Source organism: Gouania willdenowi, unplaced genomic scaffold, assembly GCF_900634775.1.
Source record: "Gouania willdenowi unplaced genomic scaffold, fGouWil2.1 scaffold_315_arrow_ctg1, whole genome shotgun sequence".
Classification (NCBI taxonomy): Eukaryota; Metazoa; Chordata; class Actinopteri; order Blenniiformes; family Gobiesocidae; genus Gouania; species Gouania willdenowi.
In genome coordinates this window covers 504,626-522,867 of record NW_021145076.1, presented here as the reverse complement: position 1 = coordinate 522,867, position 18,242 = coordinate 504,626, and the positions used below count along the sequence as shown (strand labels likewise).

Below are 18,242 nucleotides of genomic sequence, written 5' to 3'. Positions count from 1 at the left end.
TGTCAGAGATGAAGGAAACCTGCTAGAAAGCACTGGGCAATAACAGAAAAAAAAGTGTTGAGCCAAGATCCACTCACTTATGCACAGACTGTGGACACTTTTCAAAAAGGCTCCGCCCTAATTCAGATAAAACATCTATCTATCTGCATGTGAGTGAGGTGGAAGAAGACTCAGATAGAGATGTTTAAAATTTTGTTTTTGTGATAAATGTGTGTGTGTGTTTCTTTTCCTACCTCATTCTAATTTTATTGTGATAGAATAAAATGTTATGTGCACTAAGTGATTTTTGTTTTTAATATTTATCTTGATAGTCTCTATCTTCAAAGTAGATCTGCCATTTTTGATGAGACAATTGGTACAGAGGGGAAAAAGGTTTAAGTGGACCTAGTATAGAGTTAGGGACACTGCATTTATCTGTCCTGGGTATGGTGAGTCACCCTATGGGCCATGAATTGTATACTGAAATATGCATATTGCTGAAATAATTTGTAGAACTTCAAATATGGTCGGGGAGAGTATCGGTGCAGTATTCGGAATCAAAATACTAGTGGTGTTCGGACTTCGGATATGACCGGGGAGAGTATCCGGGAATAATTGAACTCCGGGATATGGCAAGTATAAAAGTGTTCCCATATCCGGAGTTTGACATGCTCCGAACATGACATCGACTTCAACTGCTGTTCGGAGAGAATCCCAGGTATTTGACTCATATCTTGGAATATTCTGGGTTCGATTCTTGGGCTTTTTGCGCAGTGGCAGTTCCAAAAAAAAGGGAAGAATATTGCTTAGGCTTGTCCCAGTTGCACTAACTGCATAACTCTGATAAAAGAATCTGACTTTATGTTGTATAATTTGAAAGAAGAGAAAACAATAAATTTCACTAAAGCCAGCCAGCCAAGCCACAGTGGGCAAGCCGAGGCAGCTGAGACAACGACCATACAGCAGCACCTTCGATAGCTCAGATGGGAGAGCGGAGGACTGTAGAGTGAGTTGCTGTGATCCTTTGGTCACTGGTTCAATTCCGGTTTGAAGGATTAATATTTTCACAAGTTTATCTTATCAGCTGTAATATTTCAACTATCTTGCCTTTGGGTGCCCATCCTGCAGGCCAGCAACCTCTTGATAGACCATCCTCAAGGAAAATGTCCTGTATCCTCAACACACTCAATGCCGTTGACAAGATAATTTGTCATTTTAAATCCAAACGCTCAGTGCCATTGACAAGAAAACTCGTTATTTGCATTTTATAACTGAGATTACTAGAATGCACCCTAGCAGAGGTCCCTAATCAATATCCATCCATTCATCCATTTTCAGGCCCACTTATTCCTGTTTGTCAGTGTCGCAGGGGTCACCGGTGCCAATCTCCAGCTCTCATTGGGCGCTGGGCAGGGGTACACCCTGGACAGGGCGCTAGTCCCTTCATCAATATCTAAGCTGTAATGTGTTGCAGTTACCAACTGGTGCCCTGAAGGTGGCAGCAGTGCACCTTTAGATGGGAAATCAGCCACTGATGCTACCATTAGCTAAGGAGGGAAAAGCAGGGAGGAGGGAGATTATGGCGCTATGAAGTGATGTTGTGAAGTATCCAGCAGCTCACAGCACTACATACTAACACAGAACATGTGTGGACTTTAGTGGATTATTGACAATGTTGGGATTGTGAGATAAAACCATCAACCTACCAGACTAAACGGGTCATCCGAGCATGTCGGGAGGAAGAGGAAGTTACGTCTGTGCAACTGACAGGGAGGGATACAAAATACAGTAAGTAAAACATTAAACTGTGAGCCAGATAGCAAAATAATAATAATTTTGCCATTTAAAGCCTTTTCTCAGTGTTGTTGTTATTTATGTGTTTTTGGGGTTTTTTTGTTTGTTTTTTTAAGGAAACCAATGTTCAGATGTAATAGTTTTCAATAAAGCACAAAAAATTGGTTCAAAGTCGCTGGCAGATTTTTTTTAGGAGAAGCCGTTTCTCTTAACTTTTTGCTCTGAAACTGGCAATTTGTGTAAAACTTGTTCTATTCAAGGGCTGATTTCGGGTGAACGAAACAAGCCAAAAACAAACAAACAAAATTCTGATGAAAGTAGAGGCCTCAGTCTTTCAGAGTCTGGTCTCAGATTTCAGATAGTCATAGTACAAAATATCCTGTGGCTCTTTAGATATCTCTCAAAATGCTCCAAAAACGGCTGGCACTCAGGGGGGTCGAAGCTCTGAAAATGGCTGGCACTGAATGGGTTAGTCAATAAATCTGCAAACCACTTTTTTCTGCTGAATACAGGTGTATTTTGGATATGAAGTAGTGTTGTTGATTGGTCATAGTCCAATTCTCAACATTTTAGTCAAAGTATTTCAATTTGGTACATTTGTAATAATGTAAGAGTGACTGCCCTCAATGGGACAAATCCTGGCTATTACTATTTTGCTCTTGGCTTTAAACAAGATTCTGTGACGTTTCGGGACAATCTTGCATCACAAACAAGCACTGTTAGCCACAGGAGCCAAAGGTGCTCTAACAAAAAAACTAACACCTGTGGCCTCTGCAATATGTGGTGAGTAGGTTGAATTGAGAGGAGTATGGAAAGAGTGGGAAAATGAGTATTGAGTAGCTTGTTAGCATAGCTTAGATTGTTCTTTGAAGATTTTGTCATAGACTGGGGGTGTTGATGATGTAAGATGTTGCTTTGTCAGAATGGCCGAGCGGTCAAAGGCGCTGCGTTCAGGTCGCAGTCTCCTCAGGAGGCGTGGGTTCAAATCCCACTTCTGACAGCAATACAAGGCATTTATGCAGTCCTGATTTTTTTTTTTTTCGTATAAATTGTAGATAAAACGCTCATACAAGTTTTGCATGTGGCAAGGACAATAAGCATATATTCTGTTTTGCAGTTCCAAAAAAAAGGGAAGAATATTGCTTAGGCTTGTCCTAGTTGCACTAACTGCATAACTCTGATAAAAGAATCTGACTTTATGTTGTATTATTTGAAAGAAGAGAAAACAATAAATTTCACTAAACCCAGCCAGCCAAGCCACAGTGGGCAAGCCGAGGCAGCTGAGACAACGACCAGACAGCAGGTTCTTCCAATCCATCCAGCCAGCAAGCCAGGTAATGAGCTAACTAGCCTATACAGCAGAACCTTCGATAGCTCAGATGGGAGAGCGGAGGACTGTAGAGTGGGTTGCTGTGATCCTTAGGTCACTGGTTCAACTCCGGTTCGAAGGAATAATGTTTTCACAAGTTTATCTTATCAGCCATAATATTTCAACTATCTTGCCTTTGGGTGCCCATTCTGCAGGCCAGCAACCTCTTGATAGATGATCCTCAAGTAAAATGTCCGGTATCCTCAACACACTCAATGCCGTTGACGAGATAATTTGTCATTTTAAATCCAAACGCTCAGTGCCATTGACAAGAAAACTCGTTATTTGCATTTCATCACGGAGATTACTAGAATGCACCCTAGCAGAGGTCCCTAATCAATATCCATCCATTCATCCATTTTTAGGCCCACTTATTCCTGTTTGTCAGTGTCGCAGGGGTCACCGGTGCCAATCTCCAGCTCTCATTGGGCGCTGGGCAGGGGTACACCCTGGACAGGGCGCTAGTCCCTTCATCAATATCTAAGCTGTAATGTGTTGCAGTTACCAACTGGTGCCCTGAAGGTGGCAGCAGTGCACCTTTAGATGGGAAATCAGCCACTGATGCTACCATTAGCTAAGGAGGGAGAAGCAGGGAGGAGGGAGATTATGGCGCTATGAAGTGATGTTGTGAAGCATCCAGCAGCTCACAGCACTACATACTAACACAGAACATGTGTGGACTTGAGTGGATTATTGATAATGTTGTGATTGTGAGATAAAACCATCAACCTACCAGACTAAACGGGTCATCCGAGCATGTCGGGAGGAAGAGGAAGTTACGTCTGTGCAACTGACAGGGAGGGATACAAACTACAGTAAGTAAAACATTAACACTAGCATGCCCAAGGTTTTCTTACTCCTGTTGCCCTGCCCAGAGGCCGCCAAATGACACTGATTTGCAACTCAGTGGGCCACCTCTCTTATGTAAATGCAGCCATTCGATCGGAATGTGCAGCTGGGCAGTGACAAACTTTGGGGGTTGGTGTAAATGATGGCCAGTGTTGAGAAACCAGTGTTTCTTCCACGTAGATGATGTTTGTTAATCCAAATAACATTATATGGAATTATTGGATAAGAATGGCCAAATTAATATGAGCCATGTATGTTGTGATCAATTAATAAACCACAATAAATAAAATTAGAAAAATAAAAACAGTAATAAAGCAACCAAGCTCCTGTTTCCTACTCCTGTATTTTCACTATTTACCTTTATTGTTTTTGTGCTTATAAATCAAATGTATTGTTGCTATTTATGGTAAAGCATGATTTCCGAGTGTGAAAAGGACTGTTTGAGTTCTCACTTTAAAAAGGTAAATTCACGAGGTCCACCATTCACTAACCAGGTCCATGAATTATTTTATTAAGCTATTATTTTACAAATTTGAAGAAAGTGCACAAGATACACAAAGAATCAATGCTTCAACAGGGAAAAACAATCTCAATCTCTGTTTACACCATCAGTTATGCTGACATTATCCCTCTTGACCTTTGACCCAATGCGGAAGTACTGAACCATAGTGAAAGTTTGAAAAGGCTTATCACCTCAAGGTGAAAAAATAGCCAACTCAGGGCAAATATTTCACTGACTCTGGCGACTGAGAAGCAAGGATGTCAAAAGTTTACAGCTCTCAGCAGGCTTTGGAGATGATCCTAAATGACGCCAACCCCTGTGACTCCGATGGAGAAGAAATATCCCTTCAGCTGAGTTCTGACTCTGAAATTTCTTCCGGTAAGATTTTCTAAACATCCTTTTTTTTGTTTGCTGATTATGGCAGTTGTGTTTTTAATGTTTCATTAATCACATCTCAAAAATATGATCACCCTATACATGAGGAGGATTCGCCACCTTCAGAAAAGAGAGGTCGCCTGGAGACACACGAGTGGCTGACAGAGAGGGCAAAAGACGGCACAGTGTGGCGTGAAGAACAGGTCGGAAGGCCTCTCCATCACAGCCCAATTGAAGGTCACGTCACAGATGGAGAGCCAACTGCTTTGGCCAGAAGAAAGGTGACGAGTCGCTTACAGAGTTTCTTCTGCTTCATAACTCTGGAAATGCTTCGGACCATTCAGGAGTGGACTGTCCAGCATGCACTCCAGACACAACATGAGAACTGGTTCATGGCCATACCTGAACTAATGGCGTTCATTGCCATCCTGCTTCTGCGGGGGATTGTCCGCCTTCCATCGCTGCATGACGCATGGTCAGCAAAACTGGGACCGCCCCTGATCAACAGGATTATGGCTCGAAACCGTTTCAAGGACATCATGCAGCATCTACGCTTCGACGACAAGGACACACGCGGTGAACGAGTTGTGACTGACCGGTTTGCTGCAATCTCAGACGTTTGGGGGTCTTTTGTTGCCAACTGCATCACTTCGTACAACCCAGGCAGGCACATCACCATAGATGAGCAACTTTTTCCAACTAAGACTCGTTGCTGTTTCTTGCAATACATTGCAACGAAGCCGGACAAGTTTGGTATCAAGTTCTGTGTGGCATGTGACCTTAAATCCAAGTATGTGTGCAAAATCATCCCATATCTTGGCAAAGACCCCAGTCGTCCACCTGGGGAGAGATTGTCTGAAAATGTGGTGATGAAGCTTATGGAACCGTTTATGGACAGAGGAAGAACTGTTACAACCGACAATTTTTTCACTTCATTGTCACTAGCACGTCGACTGCACAGCCGGAAGACCACCCTCCTTGGCACAATAATAAGATTCACCGGGAGCTTCCAGATTCAGCTAAAAAGAATTTGGCCCGTGAGGAATTCAGCACACAAGTGTTTTCAACCTCTGGTGCCACACTGACTGTTTATGTGCCCAAACGAAAGAAGACTGTCTGCCTCCTCAGTAGCGTGCACAGCGTGGTGGAGACTGAGGCTACTCGGAAAAAAAAGCCGAACACAGTCACCGACTACAACAGCATGAAATGCAGTGTGGATGTCATGGACCAGATGGTTCGAAAGTACACTGTGCGTTCAGGAACACGGCGTTGGCCAGTCGCTGTGTTTTACAACATGATTGACATTGCAGCGCTGAACGCACATGTGCTTTATCAGGCATGCACTGGGGTCAAGGAGAGAAGGGTGGACTTCTTGCTGGAGCTTGCAAATGAGCTTGCCCAGTCTCATATGGCAGCCAAGGAGGTGAACGAGCAAAACCTTCAGCAACAACCACCCACACCTGATGTGGGGAAAAGGGCATTGTGCCAGGTGAAGTGTTGCTGCAGGAAAAACCGTGCCACCAAGCGTTGTATGTATTGTGACAAGTTTGCATGTGGCAAATGCATAAAGGAGGTGTGGCAGTGCCAGAATTGTTCACAAAATCTCTATTAAATAAATTTCACCAAGAATGCAAACAAACTGTTGCCGTCTCACTATTACTACTTACTACTTTCTGTTGCAAAAGTTGAAATATAAGTTGCAACCTCTATGTAGCTGCTGTATGGGAAACACAAAGGAGATTACAAAAGGTCTTTGTGTCCTGGAACCTACCTAGCCACCCCCCCACCCTAGCTGAGGGGGGAGTAGTGGCCTCAGTAACATAACAATGGTCACAAGCTGAGTTGTTCACACCCGCCATCTGACACCAGCTTGGACATTAAAGGTATAGGTGTCAAATGACACCACTCTGGTCATGCTAGTGTTAAACTGTGAGCCAGATAGCAAAATAATAATAATTTTGCCATTAAAAGCCTTTTCTCAGTGTTGTTGTTATTTATGTGTTTTTGGTTTTTTTTGTTTGTTTTTTTAAGGAAACCAATGTTCAGATGTAATAGTTTTCAATAAAGCACAAAAAATTGGTTCAAAGTCGCTGGCAGATTTTTTTTAGGAGAAGCCGTTTCTCTTAACTTTTTGCTCTGAAACTGGCAATTTGTGTAAAACTTGTTCTATTCAAGGGCTGATTTCGGGAGAACGAAACAAGCCAAAAACAAACAAACAAAATTCTGATGAAAGTAGAGGCCTCAATCTCTCAGAGTCTGGTCTCAGATTTTAGATAGTCATAGTACAAAATATCCTGTGGCTCTTTAAATATCTCTCAAAATGCTCCAAAAACGGCTGGCACTCAGGGGGGTCGAAGCTCTGAAAATGGCTGGCACTGAATGGGTTAAACAGTCAATAAATCTGCAAACCACTTTTTTCTGCTGAATACAGGTGTATTTTGGGTATGAAGTAGTGTTGTTGATTGGTCATAGTCCAATTCTCAACATTTTAGTCAAAGTATTTCAATTTGGTACATTTGTAATAATGTAAGAGTGACTGCCCTCAATGGGACAAATCCTGGCTGTTACAATTTTGCTCTTGGCTTTAAACAAGATTCTGTGACGTTTCGGGACAATCTTGCATCACAAACAAGCACTGTTAGCCACATGAGCCAAAGGTGCTCTAACAAAAAACTAACACCTGTGGCCTCTGCAATATGTGGCGAGTAGGTTGAATTGAGAGGATTATGGAAAGAGTGGGAAAATGAGTATTGAGTAGCTTGTTAGCATAGCTTAGATTGTTCTTTGAAGATTTTGTCATAGACTGGGGGTGTTGATGGTGTATGACGGTGCTTTGTCAGAATGGCCGAGTGGTCAAAGGCGCTGCTTTCAGGTCGCAGTCTCCTCAGGAGGCGTGGGTTCAAATCCCACTTCTGACAGCAATACAAGGCATTTATGCAGTCCTGATTTTTTTTTTTTCGTATAAATTGTAGATAAAACGTTTATACAAGTTTTGCCTGTGGCAAGGACAATAAGAATATATTCTGTTTTGCAGTTCCAAAAAAAGGGAAGAATATTGCTTAGGATTATCCCAGTTGCACTAACTGCATAACTCTGATAAAATAATCTGACTTTATGTTGTATAATTTGAAAGAAGAGAAAACAATAAATTTCACTAAAGCCAGCCAGCCAAGCCACAGTGGGCAAGCCGAGGCAGCTGAGACAACGACCATACAGCAGGTTCTTCCAATCCATCCAGCCAGCAAGCCAGGTAATGAGCTAACTAGCCTATACAGCAGAACCTTCGATAGCTCAGATGGGAGAGCGGAGGACTGTAGAGTGGGTTGCTGTGATCCTTAGGTCACTGGTTCAACTCCGGTTCGAAGGAATAATGTTTTCACAAGTTTATCTTATCAGCCATAATATTTCAACTATCTTGCCTTTGGGTGCCCATTCTGCAGGCCAGCAACCTCTTGATAGATGATCCTCAAGGAAAATGTCCGGTATCCTCAACACACTCAATGCCGTTGACGAGATAATTTGTCATTTTAAATCCAAACGCTCAGTGCCATTGACAAGAAAACTCGTTATTTGCATTTCATCACGGAGATTACTAGAATGCACCCTAGCAGAGGTCCCTAATCAATATCCATCCATTCATCCATTTTTAGGCCCACTTATTCCTGTTTGTCAGTGTCGCAGGGGTCACCGGTGCCAATCTCCAGCTCTCATTGGGCGCTGGGCAGGGGTACACCCTGGACAGGGCGCTAGTCCCTTCATCAATATCTAAGCTGTAATGTGTTGCAGTTACCAACTGGTGCCCTGAAGGTGGCAGCAGTGCACCTTTAGATGGGAAATCAGCCACTGATGCTACCATTAGCTAAGGAGGGAGAAGCAGGGAGGAGGGAGATTATGGCGCTATGAAGTGATGTTGTGAAGCATCCAGCAGCTCACAGCACTACATACTAACACAGAACATGTGTGGACTTGAGTGGATTATTGATAATGTTGTGATTGTGAGATAAAACCATCAACCTACCAGACTAAACGGGTCATCCGAGCATGTCGGGAGGAAGAGGAAGTTACGTCTGTGCAACTGACAGGGAGGGATACAAACTACAGTAAGTAAAACATTAAACTGTGAGCCAGATAGCAAAATAATAATAATTTTGCCATTAAAAGCCTTTTCTCAGTGTTGTTGTTATTTATGTGTTTTTGGTTTTTTTTGTTTGTTTTTTTAAGGAAACCAATGTTCAGATGTAATAGTTTTCAATAAAGCACAAAAAATTGGTTCAAAGTCGCTGGCAGATTTTTCTTAGGAGAAGCCGTTTCTCTTATCTTTTTGCTCTGAAACTGGCAATTTGTGTAAAACTTGTTCTATTCAAGGGCTGATTTCGGGAGAACGAAACAAGCCAAAAACAAACAAACAAAATTCTGATGAAAGTAGAGGCCTCAATCTTTCAGAGTCTCGTCTCAGATTTCAGATAGTCATAGTACAAAATATCCTGTGGCTCTTTAAATATCTCTCAAAATGCTCCAAAAACGGCTGGCACTCAGGGGGGTCGAAGCTCTGAAAATGGCTGGCACTGAATGGGTTAAACAGTCAATAAATCTGCAAACCACTTTTTTCTGCTGAATACAGGTGTATTTTGGGTATGAAGTAGTGTTGTTGATTGGTCATAGTCCAATTCTCAACATTTTAGTCAAAGTATTTCAATTTGGTACATTTGTAATAATGTAAGAGTGACTGCCCTCAATGAGACAAATCCTGGCTGTTACAATTTTGCTCTTGGCTTTAAACAAGATTCTGTGACGTTTCGGGACAATCTTGCATCACAAACAAGCACTGTTAGCCACAGGAGCCAAAGGTGCTCTAACAAAAAACTAACACCTGTGGCCTCTGCAATATGTGGTGAGTAGGTTGACTTGAGAGGAGTATGGAAAGAGTGGGAAAATGAGTATTGAGTAGCTTGTTAGCATAGCTTAGATTGTTCTTTGAAGATTTTGTCATAGACTGGGGGTGTTGATGATGTAAGATGTTGCTTTGTCAGAATGGCAGAGCGGTCAAAGGCGTTGCGTTCAGGTCGCAGTCTCCTCAGGAGGCGTGGGTTCAAATCCCACTTCTGACAGCAATACAAGGCATTTATGCAGTCCTGTTTTTTTTTTTTTTTTTCGTATAAATTGTAGATAAAACACTCATACAAGTTTTGCATGTGGCAAGGACAATAAGCATATATTCTGTTTTGCAGTTCCAAAAAAAAGGGAATAATATTGCTTAGGCTTGTCCCAGTTGCACTAACTGCATAACTCTGATAAAAGAATCTGACTTTATGTTGTATAATTTGAAAGAAGAGAAAACAATAAATTTCACTAAAGCCAGCCAGCCAAGCCACAGTGGGCAAGCCGAGGCAGCTGAGACAACGACCATACAGCAGGTTCTTCCAATCCATCCAGCCAGCAAGCCAGGTAATTAGCTAGCTAACTAGCCTGTACAGCAGAACCTTCGATAGCTCAGATGGGAGCGCGGAGGACTGTAGAGTGGGTTGCTGTGATCCTTAGGTCACTGGTTCAACTCCGGTTCGAAGGAATAATGTTTTCGCAAGTTTATCTTATCAGCCATAATATTTCAACTATCTTGCCTTTGGGTGCCCATCCTGCAGGCCAGCAACCTCTTGATAGATGATCCTCAAGGAAAATGTCCGGTATCCTCAACACACTCAGTGCCGTTGACGAGATAATTTGTCATTTTAAATCCAAACGCTCAGTGCCATTGACAAGAAAACTCGTTATTTGCATTTTATCACAGAGATTACTAGAATGCACCCTAGCAGAGGTCCCTAATCAATATCCATCCATCCATCCATTTTCAGGCCCACTTATTCCTGTTTGTCAGTGTCGCAGGGGTCACCGGTGCCAATCTCCAGCTCTCATTGGGCGCTGGGCAGGGGTACACCCTGGACAGGGCGCTAGTCCCTTCATCAATATCTAAGCTGTAATGTGTTGCAGTTACCAACTGGTGCCCTGAAGGTGGCAGCAGTGCACCTTTAGATGGGAAATCAGCCACTGATGCTACCATTAGCTAAGGAGGGAGAAGCAGGGAGGAGGGAGATTATTGCGCTATGAAGTGATGTTGTGAAGTATCCAGCAGCTCACAGCACCACATACTAACACAGAACATGTGTGGACTTGAGTGGATTATTGATAATGTTGTGATTGTGAGATAAAACCATCAACCTACCAGACTAAACGGGTCATCCGAGCATGTCGGGAGGAAGAGGAAGTTACGTCTGTGCAACTGACAGGGAGGGATACAAAATACAGTAAGTAAAACATTAAACTGTGAGCCAGATAGCAAAATAATAATAATTTTGCCATTAAAAGCCTTTTCTCAGTGTTGTTGTTATTTATGTGTTTTTGGTTTTTTTTGTTTGTTTTTTTAAGGAAACCAATGTTCAGATGTAATAGTTTTCAATAAAGCACAAAAAATTGGTTCAAAGTCGCTGGCAGATTTTTTTTAGGAGAAGCCGTTTCTCTTAACTTTTTGCTCTGAAACTGGCAATTTGTGTAAAACTTGTTCTATTCAAGGGCTGATTTCGGGAGAACGAAACAAGCCAAAAATAAACAAACAAAATTCTGATGAAAGTAGAGGCCTCAATCTTTCAGAGTCTGGTCTCAGATTTTAGATAGTCATAGTACAAAATATCCTGTGGCTCTTTAAATATCTCTCAAAATGCTCCAAAAACGGCTGGCACTCAGGGGGGTCGAAGCTCTGAAAATGGCTGGCACTGAATGGGTTAGTCAATAAATCTGCAAACCACTTTTTTCTGCTGAATACAGGTGCATTTTGGGTATGAAGTAGTGTTGTTGATTGGTCATAGTCCAATTCTCAACATTTTAGTCAAAGTATTTCAATTTGGTACATTTGTAATAATGTAAGAGTGACTGCCCTCAATGGGACAAATCCTGGCTATTACAATTTTGCTCTTGGCTTTAAACAAGATTCTGTGACGTTTCGGGACAATCTTGCATCACAAACAAGCACTGTTAGCCACAGGAGCCAAAGGTGCTCTTACAAAAAACTAACACCTGTGGCCTCTGCAATATGTGGTGAGTAGGTCGAATTGAGAGGATTATGGAAAGAGTGGGAAAATGAGTATTGAGTAGCTTGTTAGCATAGCTTAGATTGTTCTTTGAAGATTCTGTCATAGACTGGGGGTGTTGATGGTGTACGATGGCGCTTAATGAGAAACTAACTAAAATGATAGAAGAAATTAAAAACAAGAGATTACTGATATGTGGAGACTTCAATATAAACATTTTAAATCCTTTAATAAATACACACATTGAAGACTTTACTAATTACATGTACACAAATGGATTAAAACCTATCATAACGAAACCAACCAGAATTAATAAACACAGCTCAACACTGATAGACAACATCTTCACAAACATACAAAACACAGATCTAAAGAGTGGTATATTAATAAATGACATCTCGGATCATTTACCAATATTTATGATACTACACACAAAAGAGAAGAAAAACCTTGAAAATCATAACACACAGACATACAGAAGACTGGAAGGAGAAAAACAACTAGAAAACTTTAAACAACAGATAAAAAGACAGACGTGGGAGAGTGTTTTCAATGAAGAAGATGTGAACGTAGCATATGACACATTTACAGACACAATAACGACAATTTACGATAAATGCTGCCCTTTGAAACAAATAACATTCAAAAGTAGAACTATCAAAGTACCATGGATTAATAAGAAAATAGCCAACGTATGCAAAAAGAAAAACATACTATATAAAAAATATATAACAGAAAAAACATTAAAAGCAGAAATACGTTATAAAAAATACAGAAACAAAGTCAATAATTTACTAAGAGAAAAAAAAGAGAATACTATGAAAAACAATTAAAAGAGAATAAAAACAAAAACAAAAAATTGTGGGAAATTATAAACAACATAACCATGCGCAAAAGCACAGAAAAAAATGCAGACCATTTTATAATAAACAATGTAAAAGAATACAATAAAAACATAATAGCACAAGAACTCAACAGTTTTTTCATAAATACTGGAAAAGACATAGAGAAAGGGATTAATAAACACCCAACACTTAAATGGAACCATTTTGACAATGAGAAGAAAGACATTGATAAGTACCTTGTACTTGAAGAAGTAACAGAAGCAGAGGTGGACAGAATAATCACAACCAGTAACTCAAAAAAATCCAGAGACGTTAATAATCTAACTATGACTTTAATAAAAACCATAAGGGCTGAAATAACCCCGCCATTAACACATATAAGCAATCTATCATTCAAGAATGGCGTTTTCCCAGAAAAAATGAAAATTGCAAAAATCAGACCGATTTAAAAGGGTGGAGATAAATGTAATTTTACTAATTATCGACCTATATCAATATTACCACAATTATCAAAAATTCTGGAAAAACTGTTTATGAACAGACTTGACAAATTTATAGAAGACAATAATATACTACATGAAGGACAATATGGATTTAGAAAAGGACGTTCAACAGCAATGGCTATAATTGACATCACGGAGAATATAAGAGAAGCATTAGAAAAAAAACAATTTGTATTCGGAATTTTTCTGGACCTAAAAAAGCCTTTGACACAATTAATCATGATATTCTAGAAGAAAAACTTAAAAATTACGGAATAAAGCACAACGCCCTAAAATGGATTAAAAGCTATATGACAAACAGGAGACAATATGTTGACTTTGAAGAACATACATCAAAATGCCAAACCATACAACGTGGTGTGCCACAGGGTTCAATTTTAGGGCCAAAACTGTTCATTTTATATATAAACGACATTTTCAAAGTCACAAATTGCCTCAAACTAACGTTGTTTGCAGATGACACAACCATTCTATGCTCAGGCAAAGACATTAAAACTCTAATAGAGTCAACAAATGAAGAACTATCAAAAATTCAAACATGGTTAGATGTAAATAAACTAGCCCTAAACATCAGTAAAACAAAATTCCTCAAATTTGGAAAGAGAAAAAAAACAGGAGATATAAGACTGAAACTAAACAAGGAAATAATAGAACAAGTAAAAGAATATAGAGCACTAGGAGTGTGGATGGACGAGAAGCTGACCTGGAAAAAACATATACAAATAGTTAAAAACAAAGTTGCAAAAAGCAGTTACATCCTATGGAAGCTTCAACAAATCCTACATACCAAATCACTTAAAACAATCTATTCTTCACTCATAGCATCGCACTTAAATTACTGCTCCGAAATATGGGGTAATAACTACAAAACGTATCTTGAACCACTATTTAAACTACAAAAAAAAGCTAGAAGAATTTTACATAAAGCACCACACAACGCACACACAAACGAATTTTTTGTGGAGGCAAGATACCTAAAACTGCAAGAAATAATACACTACAACACACAAATTCACGCATTTAGGGCTTCATCTAAAAAACTACCACATCAAATACAAAAACGTTTCACATACAATCAAAATTCCTATGACTTCAGACATAATAATGTGTTTAGACCAGACAGGGTTAAATCTAACGTTGGCAAACATAGTACTGTGTATAGAGCCATGAACCTCTGGAACAGCCTTGACGCAGAGACACAACAGTCAGATAATCTGAAAGGATTTAAGGAGAAAACACGGAGGACATTACTACACACATACAGATCTCAAGTCAACTCTTCATCGAACTCTACAGCAACGACATGGAACTCATCAACTGGTCATTGAGCGCCATCGACAAAATCTTCACGACGAGGCAATTGCTACAGCACGAATCAGCGTGTCCAAAGGACACATACCCAAGTGGATATGCCACGGATGCACGAGGGAGAAGCCTGATGCTCTGTCTCTCCCAGTTGATAGTGGAAGATGTGGAGGACATCTATCTGCTAGGAGTCATGATCTTTGGCCAGCTAATAACGTGGGTATGTGTATGTGCCTTTCTGATGGATCGTAAGCTGAGGCGACTCTCAGAGGATATGAAGGTTATCCGAAAGAAGAAGAACTTTTCGTTTGGAGAGTTGGAGGAACGTAAACAATGACTGGAAAAGAAAGCTCGAGGAGATACGGAGAAAAAGGACAGTGAAGAGGAGTAACAGCAGGAACAATGACTGCAGACGAGAACACATCACATAAAAAGGACAAAAAAAAAACAAAACAAAAAAAAAAAACGTTAATGATGACGTTTATGAAGAAGATGAGAATGTTTGACAAGGGAAGAAACGAGGTTTGATGTAAAATTATCTGTGTTCAAATCAGGGGACGGATCTGGATAAGCATAATGCTTTTTTCCGTCGCCCTTTCCGGCATGCAAAAGGACAAAAAAAAAAAAAAAAAAAAAAAATGTGATTCTGCTCTGAATGTCAAAATGAATTTCTGTGATTGCAACCATGTCGGAAATGTACTGAATAAATAAAATAAATAAAATAAAATAAGATTCTGTGACGTTTCGGGACAATCTTGCATCACAAACAAGCACTGTTAGCCACAGGAGCCAAAGGTGCTCTAACAAAAAACTAACACCTGTGGCCTCTGCAATATGTGGTGAGTAGGTTGAATTGAGAGGATTATGGAAAGAGTGGGAAAATGAGTATTGAGTAGTTTGTTAGCATAGCTTAGATTGTTCTTTGAAGATTTTGTCATAGACTGGGGGTGTTGATGGTGTATGATGGTGCTTTGTCAGAATGGCCGAGCGGTCAAAGGCGGTCAAAGTTCAGGTCGCAGTCTCCTCAGGAGGCGTGGGTTCATATCCCACTTCTCACAGCATTACAAGGCATTTATGCAGTCCTGTTTTGTTTTTTTTTGTATAAATTGTAGATAAAACGTTCATACAAGTTTTGCATGTGGCAAGGACAATAAGCATATATTCTGTTTTGCAGTTCCAAAAAAAAGGGAAGAATATTGCTTAGGCTTGTCCCAGTTGCACTAACTGCATAACTCTGATAAAATAATCTGACTTTATGTTGTATAATTTGAAAGAAGAGAAAACAATATATTTCACTAAAGCCAGCCAGCCAAGCCACAGTGGGCAAGCCGAGGCAGCTGAGACAACGACCAGACAGCAGGTTCTTCCAATCCATCCAGCCAGCAAGCCAGGTAATTAGCTAGCTAACTAGCCTGTACAGCAGAACCTTCGATAGCTCAGATGGGAGAGCGGAGGACTGTAGAGTGGGTTGTTGTGATCCTTAGGTTACTGGTTCAACTCCGGTTCGAAGGAATAATGTTTTCACAAGTTTATCTTATCAGCCATAATATTTCAACTATATTGCCTTCGGGTGCCCATCCTGCAGGCCAGCAACCTCTTGATAGACGATCCTCAAGAAAAATGTCCTGTATCCTCAACACACTCAGTGCCGTTTACGAGATAATTTGTCATTTCAAATCCAAACGCACAGTGCCATTGACAAGAAAACTCGTTATTTGTATTTTATCACGGAGATTATTAGAATACACCCTAGCAGAGGTCCCTGATCAATATCCATCCATCCATCCATTTTCAGGCCCACTTATTCCTGTTTGTCAGTGTCGCAGAGGTCACCGGTGCCAATCTCCAGCTCTCATTGGGCGCTGGGCGGGGGTACACCCTGGACAGGGCGCTAGTCCCTTCATCAATATCTAAGCTGTAATGTGTTGCAGTTACCAACTGGTGCCCTGAAGGTGGCAGCAGTGCACCTTTAGATGGGAGATCAGCCACTGATAAAAATCAGACCTCTAGCACCATCTACTGGGAAGTTACTCAAGTTCATCTCTGAAGGCCCACACCTCAGACCCCTGGGGGCCCGGAAGGGAACCGACGAGAGTTCCGGTTCTCACATATGTTAAGGGGACCGTTAAGCCGATATAGGAACAGTTGACTCCATCTCGATAACACTTTGCGTTCCTGAGTTATAACCATTTTTCCAGATTTCCCTGTCAGAACTTTTTACTGGCGGCCATTTTTTTCAAACCAAATGGTCAATAACTTTTGATAGGAGGATTCCACAAACTTGTGCTTTACATCATTGAAAAGGTCTCAATGAGCTCTAAAACATATCAAAAACTCAGACCTCCAGCGCCTTGTAGTGACGAATTAGGCAAGAGAAGAGAATGTGAAATTCCACTGATGAGGTGTATCTCAGCTTGTGTATGTGCCACAGACTTGTGCTTTACACCTTTGGAAAGGTCTCAATAAACTCTATAACATATCAAAAAATCAGACCTCTAGCACCATGTACTGGGAAGTTACACAAGTTCATCTCTGAAGGCCCACACCTCAGACCCCTGGGGGCCCGGAAGGGAACCGACGAGAGGTCCGGTTCTCACATATGTTAAGGGTACATCCAACCTTCAAACACATACTCATTTGGCCATAATTGAAAACTCTACTTATGCTCCTACATGAATACATACTTGTGACGGGCACTGTACTAGTAATTAAAAAGTTGAATAGTTTAAAAAGTTGAAAAGTTAATAAAAAACTCGTATGACTAAACACCACAAATAACATCTAAAGTGTAGTCTGTAATTCTGGCTTTTAGTTTCTATAATCAACATCAGATTAATTCCGATCTGTAAATTGTTAAAAAGGATTTGATTCCATAAACATATTTTTCATATTTTTTGTATTTCTTCCTAACATTTCATTTACAGTTCCCCAATTTCTAGCATTATTTAAATTAATATATCTAATCTTCCTATGATAATATGACACACATTTAATCACAAAAGACAGCTTCGATCAGATCAGCGTTGACAGGTTGTCAGGGCAACTCAGGCAAAAATGGAAGCTCAATGTTGACAGGTTGTCATGACAACTCAGGCTAAAATGGAAGCTCAATGTTGACAGGTTGTCAGGGCAACTCAGGCTAAAATGAAAGCTGCAGAATCTCCTCGTGCACCGTCAGACTAAAGCTTTAATAATATCGATTAACCAGCAGATGTCACCAGTGAGCAACGTTTGAGACCAAAGTGAGTTTCTAATAATAATAATGTTAACTTTAATGACTCATTTTATCTAATATATTTTAATGTGTATTATCTTTTATTAGAAAATATGCTTAAAGTTAATCTTTTTTGTTTTGAGGGGTTTTCATTGAAAAGTGATTTTTATTTTATTTTATTAAAATGTGAAAGGTAAACTGCTTTCATTAATCTGTACTCGTAATTATTGATCATTTCTGACATAACATTAACTTATAATATAGTATTCTGATTATATTTTAAATTTACATATTGATATTCAATTTTGTTTCCCTGTTTTCTTCCAGAACTTTAAGGAATTTGAGTACATGATGGGTGAGTGTGTCAATAATCTAATAACATTTTTCACCTTGTACATTGATATTTAGATGAAACTGATCAGCCACAG

The 18,242-nt window shown here is 40.2% G+C and overlaps 1 protein-coding gene and 7 non-coding genes across 8 annotated transcripts in view; all 8 read left to right on the top strand.

The window, feature by feature from the left end:
• LOC114459461 (peptidyl-prolyl cis-trans isomerase FKBP8-like) overlaps positions 1-18,242 on the top strand; it is a 42,808-nt gene that overhangs the window by 17,539 nt on the left and 7,027 nt on the right. The gene's annotated exons all lie outside the window — the stretch shown is intronic.
• On the top strand, positions 948-1,034 carry trnay-gua (transfer RNA tyrosine (anticodon GUA)). Its single transcript is given in 2 exon segments — positions 948-984; positions 999-1,034. It is a non-coding gene; the product is annotated as a tRNA-Tyr (tRNA).
• On the top strand, positions 2,691-2,773 carry trnal-cag (transfer RNA leucine (anticodon CAG)). Its single transcript has one exon. It is a non-coding gene; the product is annotated as a tRNA-Leu (tRNA).
• trnay-gua (transfer RNA tyrosine (anticodon GUA)) lies at positions 3,138-3,224 on the top strand. The gene is given in 2 exon segments: positions 3,138-3,174; positions 3,189-3,224. It is a non-coding gene; the product is annotated as a tRNA-Tyr (tRNA).
• trnal-cag (transfer RNA leucine (anticodon CAG)) lies at positions 7,704-7,786 on the top strand. The gene has a single exon. It is a non-coding gene; the product is annotated as a tRNA-Leu (tRNA).
• trnay-gua (transfer RNA tyrosine (anticodon GUA)) lies at positions 8,149-8,235 on the top strand. The gene is given in 2 exon segments: positions 8,149-8,185; positions 8,200-8,235. It is a non-coding gene; the product is annotated as a tRNA-Tyr (tRNA).
• trnal-cag (transfer RNA leucine (anticodon CAG)) lies at positions 9,894-9,976 on the top strand. Its single transcript has one exon. It is a non-coding gene; the product is annotated as a tRNA-Leu (tRNA).
• On the top strand, positions 16,026-16,112 carry trnay-gua (transfer RNA tyrosine (anticodon GUA)). Its single transcript is given in 2 exon segments — positions 16,026-16,062; positions 16,077-16,112. It is a non-coding gene; the product is annotated as a tRNA-Tyr (tRNA).